This window comes from Carcharodon carcharias, chromosome 2, assembly GCF_017639515.1.
Source record: "Carcharodon carcharias isolate sCarCar2 chromosome 2, sCarCar2.pri, whole genome shotgun sequence".
NCBI classification, from domain to species: Eukaryota; Metazoa; Chordata; class Chondrichthyes; order Lamniformes; family Lamnidae; genus Carcharodon; species Carcharodon carcharias.
The window spans coordinates 87,855,274-87,870,926 of NC_054468.1; positions in this window are offsets into that span (position 1 = coordinate 87,855,274).

A 15,653-nucleotide genomic window follows, 5' to 3' on the forward strand; every position below is an offset into this window, starting at 1 on the left:
CCATTGAAATTTCTCGTTACTGTACAGACAAGGCAAATTCTGTTCCACTGTCTAGGAGCCTGACCAGAGACCCCCACAGTTCCTCCTTGGCCCTTGTCAAATTTGCGACACCATGGCCTTCAGTATTATTTTCTCTCTATTATTAACATGATGACTGAATAACCAGAAGCCACTGCAGCAGCCAATCAAATTATTTAAATTTTGTTGAAAAAAACCTTAATTTCTGAGCCCATTCCATTATGTACCTCATTAACACCTTGCTGACACAATCAACAAATAAATGTGAAGTTATCTGCTGAATATTAGGTGTTGTGTTGTAATTATAAAGGCACCAATCACTGATATGGGATTGGGTAAACATGTTGTGGGTTCATTTATTTAGACTAGGCACATGAGAACAGATATACATGGATAGAAAACTTGAAGATATCAGCAGCTGAGCTGTGTGTGTGTGTGTGCTCTGCTCAAAAGCAAGAGTGAAACCAAAACTGGATCGCATGTCACATTTCCCTTCTAGTGATTTCATGTTTAATACAGCATCCCCCTTTCTTTTTAAAGATAATTCCCCCTTCCATGTTCATATTTAGTCAACAATACATAAGTGTATAGAACTGATGAATCTATGAGTCTTTAAAGCGTAAAGGTAATCCGCCGGTACACCCAGATCTTGTAAAGGTAGCCATACCTGGAAGATTCTTTAATTAATTACATTGATCTGTGGGGTTGTCATTCTTGGATGTTGTTCCTGGTTCAGTTTGGGATCTTTTCCTAGGTGCAATGGGACTTGATGGTAGTTGAGAAGCTGGAATGGATCTAGTTTGACGTCAGTTGCACCTCACCATTGCGCCTTTGAGTGTAATGACTTTATAGGAACTTAGTTCCAAACAAATCCTTGTCACATCGGTTGGTTGTCATGTATCTTTTGTGGGATCCTGTATACAAACTTGTTGTCCTAACCATAACCTTGGCAATTCTGTGCCAGCACTTTTATTGTGCGCATTGATCATCTTCTCTTGTATTTTTTAAGTTGCTCTCTGGTTTCTGAGAGAGTAAAATGGGTAAGAGTAGGTAAATTGGTCTGCGCTAGTCAGCCAAACATGAGCTCTGCCGATGATGGAACAGTTATATAAAAGGCGTCGTTCACAGATGTAACTTGCTTGGTCTGTCTACTTAGGAGTTTAATCATGTGAATCATTCATTCAGCTAGGCAGTTAAGATCTAGGTTAATGAGGAGAAGAAGTTGTGTGACCGATATTCCATTTCTCACATATATCCTGAAATGGGCCACCAATAAATTGCAGATTGTTAGCTGTAATGATCTCTCTAGACACAGTAAATTAGCTGAAAATAGCACTTAGAGTGTTTGTGACAGTTGTGCGTGATATGTTGTGCAATTGTCAAATAATGGGTTATTTGTTAAAGTAATCAACAGTAATGAAATCAGTGCCATAGGCATGAAAGGAGTCGGATGTGATTTTGGACCAATGATGGATGGTAACTTTATGTGGAATTAATGGTGCTTTGGGCTGACCTGGCATGTGCTCTTGACATATCTTACAGTTCTTGACGACAATTTCAGTGTCAGTGTTCATATCCGGCCAATAGACTGTCCCTCTTGCGAATCTTCTTGTGCAATCTATGCCCATGTGTGAGTGATGCCATTGTTGAAGGATATCAGGTGGGAAAGATTCCCATATGATGACCTGCCAGCCATTAAAAGTGACTGCCTGGGAGATGCCCAGCTCACCCTGATAAGGCCAAAATGGTTTCACATGTTCTTGGACATGCTGATTGAATCAGGCTATCCTACAATGCTAGTTTTCCACAGTTTCTGTAATGTAGAATCTTTCTCCATTTCTTCTTGTAGCTGTTGACACTTGCGTAATACAAAATGCACCAGATTAGTTTACAGACTTGCATTCTCTTGCAAGCTTTGTGTTGCAGCTTCCTTGAAATTACCAATTTTGTCTCAACATTCTGGATATTTCAATGTCATGTCGTGGACTGAGTTGATTGGAGTAGCTTCTGAGGTTGATCTACCATGTGATGTCTAACTGACCCCATGGATTGTGACTAGTGTGAGGTCACAGCATGCCGACAGATATGCAATTACTGGGCTGTTAGCCTCATGATGTAGAACATCTCTGACACCCAGGAGGATTGATTGTACTTGCACTTCAGGAGTATGGAGCCTGCACATGGAATAAGTGAACTGTTGTACACTGAGAGTTTCACAGCAGTAGGTTTTGCCACTGCCTTCCACTTCTGTGGATATATGTCTTTTAGAATGCGCAGAGGTAGTATGTTGGCACTTGCCCCTGTGTCAATCTCAACCAATAACAAATAGTTACCAACTTTCTTAGAACAGGTAATTTTAATCTTGGCAAACATTTCAGGCAGCGACTTGGCAGCACTGTTTTCCACAAGATTGACGATGTGAAACACTTGCTCACCACTCATCGTTTCATCATGCACATCATCAACATTTAATGGTTTGCCAGTCATATAATGTATATGTTTCTGATGGAATACTGTATGGTCATTCTTATTTCTTGATGGGACCCCTTTATGAATGGTGTGTTTTGCTCAGTGCATGGCTCTTTGTAGCTGTATCAGCCTTTGCTCTAGTGCACTGCCACTGCCAAACTCCCTTTCTGCCACATGCTTTGCAGGATGGATGGAAAGCTGGGAATTTCTTTGATGCATGCAGAAGGCCACACCTTCCTCATGACTTGCTAGGTTTGGATGTTCTGGTGCATGTGTCAACAAATGGAGTGGTACTTAGGGCCTGTAAGCTTCGTCAACCTGCGCTAATCACTTCATACTTACATTCATCCTTCAGTAGCTCTTCGATGCTATATGTTTTAGGCTTGTCTAGCAGGACTTTCCGGAATGCTTCCATGGGAGTGGATGTGATCACCAACTCAACAATTCTGTCTGCTAACTCTGTGTTTGAAAAATCACAATATATATCTTTTTCTCTGCATCTACTGATGAAGTGATCTCTGGGTTCTGTTGGCTGTGGTCAAAATAAACTCTAGTCGATGAATACAGAAGTTTAACCTGATTCTGAATCAGTCTTCCAAAATAGTCCATATCTTTAAGGGATCCTTTAAACCATCTGCCATTAATTTGATGTGTTCAGCCTGTGTAGACCTTCATTCCCAATTGCTAGGTGAATTTTTATGACTTACTTGCCTGGTTCAGACACAGCTGAATCAAGGAACCATAGCTCTGTATGTTGTTTAAACATTTTGAATTTGGACAGTTGGTCAGCTGAATCCCAATTCAAAGTGAGGAATCTTGTGGACATTCTGATAATATCCCTTTGATCTTCCATCTCCTATAGTACCTGAGATGACTATCCCTGTAGCTGCTTTTGTAAATTTTTCTGAAGCTCCACCCATTATAATCAAAAACATCTCTGGCCCAATTTTTATGATGTCTTTTCTTGGCTCTTTTGTTTGACTCTCCCTTGCTCACAATCGACCCAGTCCAAACCCTTTCCTGACTGAGCTAACCTGGTGCTAATCCTCTTGACGTGCTGTCCCACTCATGGAACTGACAATCTATGTGCTGCAATCTCACCACGAGGGACCCATCTGCTTAACAGCTCTTTATTTGAGCACTATCTCTGTGCTGTGTCTTCAAAGGTTTTCTGTACAGTCACCACACTGTGATTTCAACACTCTGATGCTGCAACTCCATTGCAGTCTGACCAGAACGTCAAGGGTAGTCTCATGCCATGTAGCATGATTTAAGGCTGTTCACCATGTTGTACCTCTACTTAATCTTGCTGCCACACTGTTTGATCAATGCTAAACACCATGTTGTGTTTTTATAAATGTATAAAGGCACCAATCATTCCTAAGGGATTGGGTAAACACACTGCAGGTTCATTTATTTAGGCACAGGAGAACAGATATACATAGATAGAAAGCTTTAAAACAGCAGCAGCAAAGCTGTGTATGTGTGCTCTGCTCAAGAGTAAAGCAAAAACTGGATCTCATGACATACCTCCCTTCTAATGATGTCATGCTGCTATCCCTTAAAGGCATATTATAGCATTAGGAATGCCTGCAATGTCCCCTTCTCCTCTCCCGTTTACTGTAAGCCTGAAACCTGGACTCACTTCCATCCTATGATGAAGCCAGTGCCTTGATTTTGAAATTCTCATCATTGTTTTCACATCCCTCCATGGCCACACCCCTCTTAATCTCGGTAACCCCCTCCAGTCCTACAACCGTCTGGGTGATATCTGTGTTCCTCCAATTCTTGTCCCTTGTGTAATCAGCATTTTAAGTGCTCCACCATTGGTGGCTGTAGCTGCAGCTGCTTTGGCCTCAGACTCATGAATCCTCTCTCTAATCCTTTCCATTTATCTACCTCTCTTCTAAAATGCTCCTTAAATCCTACATTTTTGACAAGCTTTTGTTGACCTGTTCTAATATCTCCTTATGTGGCTCGACATAAAATCTTGCCTTATAATGCTCCTGCGCAGTGCATTGGGAGATTTACTTACTGTATAAATCCAAGTTGTTGTTGCTGTTAATGAAGAGATGTAATGGACTGCAAGTCCACGAATGAACCTACTTCATTCTATGCCTGCCCTGTAGTAAAGTTCAATTTCCTGAATGCACCATTCCTCCTGTTATGAGCTCAGTGAGATGAGGCTTACCAGCAGGAAATGTAGCACGGCCTGTAACTGATTGGTTAGACCATCAATCATCTTAAAACGATCTCACTTCTTTTTGGAGATGTATTTTGAGGGGTTAGGGGAAGGTTAAAATAAAGCATAAGAATCTTTATAATTGTCAGCAAGACTGACCAATGTTCTAGGATTTGCTGTTTGTAAGCACCACTCCCTGACGGCTTCCAGTTTCGTGTCAACAGCTAGAGGAAGCCACCTATAGACCTGAGGGAAGGGAGGAAAAGAAAGGAGAGTCTCCCTTTTCTCTGTCTCTTCAGCCCAGGGAACATGATGTTTGAACAGTTCCATCTGAGGTGACAGTGGGCTCCATTTGTTATCCATCACAACAGGTAATGAGTCAATTAAATAGGCACATGATAATTATATATAATAAATATGGCACATATACCTTATCAGGCCAAGCTACAATAATCCCATTCTCTGCTCTTTCCTTTAATATATTCCTTCATATATAATCAGTCTTCAATACCAATTGTGGTATTGCATTCTAGATTCTAATAACCCTTAACATGAAAAATTCCATGTACTCTTGTTCCCAATTCAGTGGCCAATGGAATTGTTTTTCTTTTCAAATAAACTGCATTGAGCTATTAAGCAATAGAACACATTGCTCATTAAAATATTATTCAAAACAAATATTGTTTTTGTTATGGCACAGCGGATCGTCAATGCTGAGATACTCAAATCCCAGAGGGAAAATTGAGACAGTTGCCACTACTGGTTTGTAATTTGTATTTTATTTCAAGGTGCGTGCCTTGAATTCAGTAGTAATATGTCCACCAAGATTTTGAGGGGTTTTTTTTACAAAACTAAATTAAACATTTATTAATTAAAGAAAAGATTTTAAGCACATACATAGGTCTACGACTTACTATAATAGTAACTCCCAACTCACCTAATTAATCTGGCTCCCAGTTATACCTCCATTAAGGCAACAGTAAAGCAAAATAGATTTCAACATACCCAGGCAAAACACACAATACCCTGGACAGGGATATTCAAAGTAAGTTTTCTTAACTTAGGTTCCTATAGTCAGCAACTTGATGCACAGAGGCTGAAGCCTTTTCACACTTGTGTTAGACCTTGGAATGCTTTCCCCCTTACACATAGCCTCATCTCCTTCATACATATTTCTCCCTTTTTAATATAAATGCCACCGTTCCAATATGTCTTTCAACTTTACTTTTTCCATAATATAAATTTTTCATAGTACTCATATTATCAGTAACCTTTGGGAAAAATAAACACACTGTTTGGCTTAGCTTCTTTTGGCTAGGTATAATATCTTACCATGTCTTTGAAATTCAAACCTAATTTATCTAAAAATGCAAACGTTCCTCACACCTCACATTCTGAAAACTTCAGCCATGTTTACGTATTTAGCATTTCAAACCTAGCTTCCCTGTTGATAACTCAAAAGCGCCAGACTAGCTGTCTTCAATTCAATTAAATCCCATGTGCACACACATACACACAGACACGATCCAAACACCACTATTAACCTACCTTTGCAATAAATCACAATAAAATTATGAAAATTCTTATATTTTCATGACATTTTATTGATGTGCCTAGTTCCTACCACTTCCCAGCACCAGCCTCTGGCTTAACTACCCTTCCAGGCCCAAATCCATTTCCTATGCGGCCCCCATCTAACCTCCTTTGGCCCGTCGCGGCCCCAATTTCTCTCTTACCCATGTGCATGACATCATGTTGTCTGGACAATCCTCCCCATCTCCCCAACAGTGCCCACTTCCAACTCAACACACGCTGAATGCCATCTTGCGACATGTCCTGAACTTTAAACAAAAGAAGCCGGAGAGATACATCAGTTTAAGGACAAATGCTAGAGGCATGCTGAAAGAGAGAGAGAGAGAGAGAGAGCAAGGCAAAGGAGGGACTTGCAGAGAAGAAGGAGGATAGAAAGAATTGGAGATGAACTGACAGATGCAAAGGGTTCAGTGAGTGTGAGGGGCATGCAGCAAGAATTGGAGAGATGGATAGAAAGAAAGAATGGAAAACAAACAATTGCAGAAATGGAGAAAAATAGGAAGGAATATTGGTAATTTGGTCCCTCAAGCCTGTTCTTCCATTCAACAAAATCATGGTTGGCCTTTATCTTAACTCCATGTTTGCGCCTTGATTCCAAAATGTATTTACTTAATTCCACTTACACTCCCTTCCAAACACAAGTTAAAGAAAGAATGGAATACCAGAGGCAAGGAGAGACAGTTATAGGAAAATGTACTTTTTTTTGTTTGTGAACAATGTCACAGGCTATCTCTCTCGCTTCTGAGTCAGAAGGTTGCTGAGTTCAAGTTCCACTCCAAACATATGAACTGGCAATCCCAGTGCAGTACTGAGGGAGTGCTGCACTGTCAGAGGTGTGTCTTTCAGATGAAACATTAATCAGATGGAACTAGAGGATCCTTATACACTATTTCAAAGAAGAGTAGGAGAGTAAACTCCAGGGTCCCAGCCAATATTTATCCCTTAACCAACATCACCTAAAAAAACAGTTTATGTGGACATTTATCTAATTGCAGTCTGTGGGAATTGCTGTGTACAATTTCACTGCTGAACTTTCTTACATTATGACAGTGGCTACACTTCCAAAAGTACTTAATTGGCTGTAAAGTGCTTTGGAATATTAACGGTGTGAAAAGTGCTCCATAATGCAAGTTCTTTCTGTCCAAAAAGAAAGACATTCATTCATATCACATCTTTCACAACTTGAAATTAAAAATGGGAGGCTCCTATGTGCAATTGAACAGGAAAGCACAAGACTGCAAAGCTTGGAGAAATGAGCAGAAGACATACCCTTAGGCAGATCATTCCTATTATTTTCACAACCTTAGGAAGACCTAAAGTGCTTTAAAGTCAATTAAGTACTTTTCAAAGTGTGATGACCTTTGCAATGTGGGAAATGCAAAAGCTAATTTGCATAGATCCATCCCCCACAGACAGCAATGTGATAAATGACCAGATAGTCATGTGAATTGAGCAATAAGTATCGGGTAGGACACTGAGGTTAACTCTCCTTTGAAAGAGCACCATAGGATCTTTCAAGACTGCCTGAAAGAGGTCTTTGTTTAACTTCTCATTCAGTTAACATCTCTGACAGCGCAGTATCCCCCCCATACTGCCCTGGGATTATCTGCCTAGATTTATTTGTTCAAGTCTGTGTAGTCTGGTTTGAACCCAAAATCTCCTGACTCAGGTGATAATGTTGCCAACTGAGCCACAGATGACTGCAATACCACCACAAATATATTAGAATAAATTCAATTTAGTTATGGACTGGTTACGAAGTAGAAAGTTGTTCTCAATTATTTTAATGTATGAGTGTTTAACATGCTTGTACCAGATTAATCTCTAATAATTAAGGAAACAGATCAAACTTGTTGATTTTAAACAGGTTAAAATTCCTGTTAAAACAATGGCAACAGGAATGTGATATAGGCATGTTAACCTTTCATCCGATAACATGGTCAGTGAAAAAAAAAAGTGTGTAGTCTACCATCCTTCCTTTTAAGTCTTCAGGATACATCAAAGTGCTTCACTGCCAATGAATTACTTTAAAGAGTATGATTACAGCTGTAGGATAACATGGCTGCCATTTTGTACACAGCAAGATCCAATTACAGACAGTAACAGATTCACCAGCAATGGTGATGTTGATTGAAGGTTAGATGAATACTAGGAGAGCTCCAGTGCCAGGGGATCTTTAACATCCTTCTGAATAGATAGATGGCCCTTATTCAAATGACAGTGTTGCACTCACTCAGTACCATGCTCAAGTGTCAAAGTTGATTCCTGATCCAAGTCCCTGCATCTGGGTTGAAGCAGCATTTCCTAATCCAGAGGTCAGAGTGCTACCATCCAGCCAAGCCGACCACCTTTCATTATATATAAATACTAAAGGTATTTTAAAATTGAGATCCCAATCTGAAGGGCCAAGGTGCAGAGTGTTGGATGCCAGCCAGGTTGCAAAGTGGAGGGTAGAAGGTGAGGTGCTAAGGATCCAGAGGTGTCCAGCTTGGCATTTTAAAAGTTCACAGGAGGAATGGCAAACTGGAGCAGATAAAGAGTCCCACAGTTTGAGATGTGAAAAAGAATGTGTGAGAGTGATGATTTCAACACAATTAGGATGTAGGGAGGGTGTAGCCCAGAGCAGTGTCAGGCGAATCTGTCTCTATTTATTTCCTGTTGTTGAGTCTAACTTGGCATTATTGAGGTAAGAAGCTAGTCATATGTGTGTGTCTGTGTGGACTACAATTTCTCAGCACGGTGGGCTTGTACTTTTAAATCCACCTCATAGCCATAGCAAAATTTAAAGATTGCCATTATATAGCCCCTTTCTCAACCAAAAGAAGTGCCAAAGCTGTACAATCAATGAAGTACTAATGAAGTGGGAATGTGGGAAACACCACAGCCAGTTTGCACCCATTAAACTCCCACAAACAATATCATAATGACCAGAATCTGTTTTGTGTGATGTTGATTGAGGGATAAACATTGGCCAGGATGCCAAGGGTAGCTCACCTACTCTTCTTCAAAAAAGGCTCATGGGAATTTACATCCAAAGGTGGCATCTCTGACAGGTCAGCACTTCCCTGGGGTGTCTGTTTGGATGGGAGTGAGATTGGAACCCACAACTGTCTAATCCAGAGGCCAGACAATGAACACTGGAGCCACCACTGACACCTTTAACCTGTGGCCCTGGCCATTCATTCAAACACCCAGTGAGTGAGCTCCCTACTTGCATTGGCGATCATGGGCTCAGGGGAGCGACGGATTTCACTGCTGTTGGATAAAGCGAGTTGGCTCACTGTGTACCCCTGGAGGTCTGCTCCAGGCTTATTAGCAAGTGACACACCTTGTATCAGAGAGATACTCCTGTGGGAGGAGAGGGATTTATCAAGAAAAAGGGGGAAATATAATTGCTGCAGCAACCTGGTTGGAAAAGGAATAATTTCTAGCTGTCTATTAATCTCATTTCTGAACATTTCAATCTCCTTTCAAACTTACTTGTCTGAGCATCACTTTCCTGTAAGAATAGCTGAGTCTTACTATTTACTTTGTGAATGTTTGACAGAAACTGAGACAGACCCATTTTGTGAAATGATCATTTGTCAGTAAAGCGAGTGCACCAGAAAGGTGTTTTCTTCGGGTATGTTTTTGTAGCTGATCAGAGGTGGAGATGTTGCTGAGACTAGTTCGGGCGCCTGTCAATCCCATCTCACATGGGACTCAGTCCAAAAATAACTCAGTTACTTAGTATTTCCCTTTTTAAGTTTGCAAATACAGCATTAGTTCGCACACCCAGTTTGAAAGTTTTGAAACTCATTCATTTTGGGGCCCCCCTGTCGTTTGGGGACCCTGTGCCACTGCACCATGTGTTTCATTGTAAATCTGCCCCTTCTTCTCTTTGATTCTTGTGTTTGCTTTTCCATCTCCCCTCTGAACCTTCTATATTCAACCTGGTTCTCAATTGTATTTTCTACCTGACATCTGTCAGAAGCACACTTTTTCTTCCTAATCTTGAGTTCTGCCTCAGGGAGCTCTGGATTTGTTTGCCTACCTTGCCCTTTTGAGGGAATATACTTTGACTGTGGCTGAACTATCTCTTCTTTGTCCCACTGTTCAGCTATCGTATTGCTTGCCAACTTTTGACTCCAATTTATTCGGCCCAGGTTCATTCTTACCACAATTGAAGTTAAATGTACTGCTCTAAAAAATTTTCCTGAAAATGCACTAGGAGCTCTTGCCCCTCCCTGCCCTTTACACTGCTATTATCCGAGTCTATATTCAGATAACCAAAGTCGTCCATTATAACTCCTCTATAATTTTTGCAGCTCTCTATAATTTTCTTGCAAACTTGTTCCTCTGTACCTTTCCCACTAGTTGTCGGTGGCCTACAGACTACACTGAGCAATGTAATTGCACCTTTCCTATTCCTTAGCACTAGCCAAATAGATTCTATCCTTGACCCCTCTGGGAAATCCTCTTTCTCCAGACAGTAATGTTCTCCTTAATCAATACTGCTACCCCTCCCCTTTTTCTTATTTTCCTATCTTTCCTGAATCCCTTTGTATTCAGAAATATTTAACACCCAGTCCTGCCCTTCTTTGAGCCATGTCTTGTTATAGTCACAACATCATATTTCCCCATGGCATTCTGTGCCTGTAACTCACCAATCTTATTTATTACACTCTGTGCATTCACATACATGCACAGTAACCCTGATTTAGACCTCATTACTTTCTGCCTTACTCTAATCCCACCTATTAATTTACTATTCCTTATTCTAGTGGTATCTATCTTTCCCAGTATTCTGTGCACCTTGGTATTCCTCTCTGTTATTACCTCCTGGTTCCCATACCCCTGCCGAGTTAGTTTAAAGCCTCCTCAATAGTTCCGGCAAAATGCCCAGAAAGGAACTCAGTCCCAGATTTATTTAGGTGCAACCCATCTGGCCCAAGAATCTGGAGCCCTCCCTCCTGCGCATATTCATCAGCTTAGAGGCAAAATACTTCAGGTGTTGAAAATCAGTAATGAAATCCAGTTGTAATGAACTGTAATTAGGAAAATTAATTTGCTTTCTCCACAGTTGCCTGAGCTGCTGAGTATTTCAAATGTTTTTGATATTATTTCAATTCTTTTAACTTAGTCGGTTTTTAATCAGGAATTTTCAGATCAATATTTCAAAATTTCAAGCACCCCTCAATATCTTTCCCCTCCATTTTTAGCTTGTGAAAGTTAATTGGGGTAAGAATGATATACAGATGAATGTTGTTAACCTGTGATCATTCTGAGAAACCAAAACATGTTCTTTGGCCCAAGAGGGCAGACTCTCCCTGCATCAGCAATGCCCATCTCAAACCAGAAAGAGCTGCAGGCTTTTCACCGTCCAGTCTGTGTTCCTGCTATCAGCTATTGCTATTAATGTCCATTGTACATTGGCCAGCACGTTGTGTTGATTTAACCTCTGTGACAGCTACAACTGTGCACAGATGACACTGACCATTCAAGATGGGATCAGTAACACAATAACAGACATGTAAGAGGTCTGCACTGTGCAGGACCCTCATCAGTCTATCAGCATACAAAAGTTACATGGTTACTGTAAAGGAAATATCATTTTTTTCCTAATACTCCTGTGGGATGCTGAAGCAGGCTTGTGTGTGTATGTTTATGTCTGTGTATGACAAATTTAATTAGAACTAAAGACGGCCAGACTGCAAGGTTTGAATCATCAACTGGTTAAGTGTAAAAAACAAGCATTTTAAAATGGACATGGGTAAGCTAAGATGAGGTCTTAGCTGATGCAATGTGAATGGAATTTTCATTTTTTTCTAAGTTGAGAGGCTGTTTGATTTTCAAAGGGGCATGATAAGATGTTTTACAACTGGCAGGATAAATAAGGGAAAGTTATTAAGTTTATTTTTCCTGAAAGTGCTGGCCATAAGGACAATATGAAAGATTTTTTATAATCTTGGAAAAGTAACTTCCAAAGCAAGATTGAAACAATTGGCCTTACAGATCAAAAGGGAGGAAATATATTTAAAGAAAGATGGAAAGCTGCATGTGATTGGCCCTCTGAGATCTCAAGAGGTGAACTTTGTGAAATAGACCTGTGAACAACACAGCCTCTAGCCACCCCAGAGAAGGGCTGGTTTGGTCCAGAGTGCAAGGTTTTTTTTAAAAGCCTTGGAGTTCCATTGTCGAGTGAAAGGGAGAGAGAAGCTGTGAAATAGCTTCCTTATTGCAACAGTGGGTGCTTGTAGTAATATTGCTGATTGTTTTATAGATTATGAATCTATTTGGACTGTTGCCAGAAAGGGGTATGTAGTGAGTCTAATTAAGTAGAACACTGTTGGGAACTGTTATAATACTAAGACTAACCATGTAACTGTAATTTTGTGTGTGTAATTTTTTATTTTCCTTTTGTTAATAAATTTTTAAATTTAAACTTTCAAATCTCCAAAGGTGGTAGTGGACTCTTTAATTCTGCCTTCGTGTACATTTTGTTTTATTTATCCACAGGATGTGGGCTTGGTTGGCTGGGCCAGCATTTATTGCCCATCCCTAACAGCGCTTGAGAAGGTGGTTGTGAACTGCCTCCTTGAACTGCTGCAGTCCCTGTGGTATGGGTACACACACAGTGCTGTTAGGTAGGGATTTCCAGTATTTTGTCTCAGCAACAGCGAAGGGACGGCGATATATTTCCAAGTCAGGATAGTGAATGACTTGGATGGGAACTTCCAGGTGGTGGTGTTCCCATGTATCTGCTGCCCTTGTCCTTCTAGATGGTAGTGTTCATGGATTTGGAAGATGCTGTCGAAGGAGCCTTGGTAAATTCCTGCAGTGCATCTTGTAGATGGTACACTGCTGCTACTGTGCGTCGGTGGTGGAGGGAGTGAATGTTTGTGGATGTGGTGCCAATCAAGTGGGCTGCTTTATCCTGGGCGGTGTCAAGCTTCTTGAGTGTTGTGGGAGCTGCACTCATCCAGGTAGGTGGGGAGTATTCCATCACACTCCTGACTTGTGCCTTGTAGATAGTGGGCAGGCTCTGGGGAGTCAGGAGGTGAGTTATTCATCACACAATTCCTAGCCTCTGACTTGCTCTTCTAGCCACAGTATTCATATGGCTAGTCCAGTTCGGTTTCTGGTCAATGGTAACCCCCAGGATGTTGATAGTGGGGGATTCAGTGATGGTAATGTCATTGAAAATCAAGGGACGATGGTCAGATTCTCTTTTGTTGGAGATGGCCATTGCCTGGCACTTGTGTGGCGCAAATGTTACTTGCCGCTTGTCAGTCCAAGCCTGGGTGTTCTCCAGATCTTGCTGCATTTGGACATGGACTTCAGTATTTGAGGAGTCACAAATGATGCTGAACATGTACAATCATCAGCAAACATCCCCACTTCTGACCTTATGATGGAAGGAAGGTCATTGATGAAGCAGCTGAAGTTGATTGGGTCGAGGACACTACCCTGAGGAACTCCTGCAGTGATGTCCTGGAGCTGAGGTGACTTGATCTCTAATGACCACAACCATCTTCGTTCTTGTAATAAATACAACTTGCAAAATTGTTGTGATAGCTTGACCTTGTTTCCCTTTGGGATTTGGTCAGCCTGGCAATTACCATCTGCCATATCATAATAGTTACATCACACCTTTACACTGTTGTACTTTGGAAACATAACCACACCACTTAAAAGTGTACCAACAACATTCCTCATTTTCCAAATAAAAATGTATCTCCCTCAAATGGATAAAAGTTACCTCTATATAATTCAACAAAAGTAAGAGGAGATAAATATAAACGGCATAAAAGAGTAATAGAAACATGTAACCTCATCAGTCCTGATAATGTAAAGGCAGTTTATTCAAATGGCCTGATCTAGAAGCAGAATAACAGTTCCTGGGATCTGAAACAGATTTGCATGGAAGTAAAACGCATAGACTGTGCCCGAGACTTCAACTTCGATCACGTCCAGATTTCATTGGAGCCTTCCATCGTTCTGGGATCATGAACTATTCTGATGTGACCTCTATTCTGACAGAACATGGCACCAGTAGAAGTAGAGATTTCATACAAACATGATTCTGGGTGAACCCCGGAGACATGTGCAGTTGTATCTGTTACAGGATGCAGTATTGTCACCTGTTGTCTTACTGCTAATTTGGAAAGCTCGTTTCCAGCATGACTATCGTGTGCCTCTTTCATCTTCCCCCATTGTTCCAAAAGGGTATCCCCAACTTTAAGATACATGGAATGGTGGAAACTAGGAAGATCAGTATGGATCTGGCGTCCAAACAAATGTGTTTCTGGGGATGGAATCTTAGAACTCAATGGAGTTGCACATAGGTGGGGCACAATGTTCAAGTCTTGATAATAAGTTATAATAATAACTTGGTAATAAGCAATTTGACTGTGTGTATCACACACTCCACAAGACAATTGGAAAGGGGATAATGAGCTGAAGATGTGGTATTCGTATCAGTCCATTTTTGACACAACACAAAACAATTTCCCAGTGTACTTAGGCCCAGAATCCTTCACCTTAGTAATAGTAATTGTGGCATTTGTGCATTAACCAATTGTAGTTAAGTTTAAATGAATTCCTTCACAACAAATGACGAATCAAATCATGTCCAGCAAGGCAGGTGGTACAACACTTCTACAGCATCCATACGTCAGCTCCTGTCATTCTCTTACAGGAAGAATCTATTCTCAGGTTCCCCAAATGTTCATTAACAGTAGCACAAAAAGGAGATATGGTATAAAGGTTCACGATCATTGCCAATTCCATTGGTGTCATGAGTCAACTAATAACATAATTTGCATTCCGTGTGGCAATGATGCGAATGTAATAATTGTGTTGTTACTGACACTGACTTGATTCAACTGAAACTATGCAGAGCTGTTTGTTCCGGATAAACTTGTTTGATTAAATGTATGTTGTCATGACATCCAAAATATCTGTTGTTCTGCTGCATTTGTGCTTTGTCCATTATTTGCCTGCATATGTTAAAGATGTTCTGACCAGATTCAAATAAAATGTGCTGGCAGTGCTGTGTGTTAAGTATTGAGTAGCAGTATTGTGGGCACAAGTTCCCAATCTCACTGGGGCATTGATAACACAAGGCCCTTGCCTGGAGATATAAATGGGAAGCAAAGGGAGGCGAATTTGCTCTATTCTCTACTTACCCCGGGTAGAAAACTCGGTAAATGGAGATTTCCAGCAGTATTTTTCTTCAGTGTGAATCCGTTTCTCTCCTGGTTCTTTAGTTAATAAATGTTGTGCAAGGTGCTAGGTAGAAAGGGCTAATGGGAGAAATCAATTTGGATCATCTATTACAATGGTGTATGTGCTGAAAAAGCTCATTCCTTGAACAGAAATCTTATGGAGAGGCTAAACTAGGATAGCG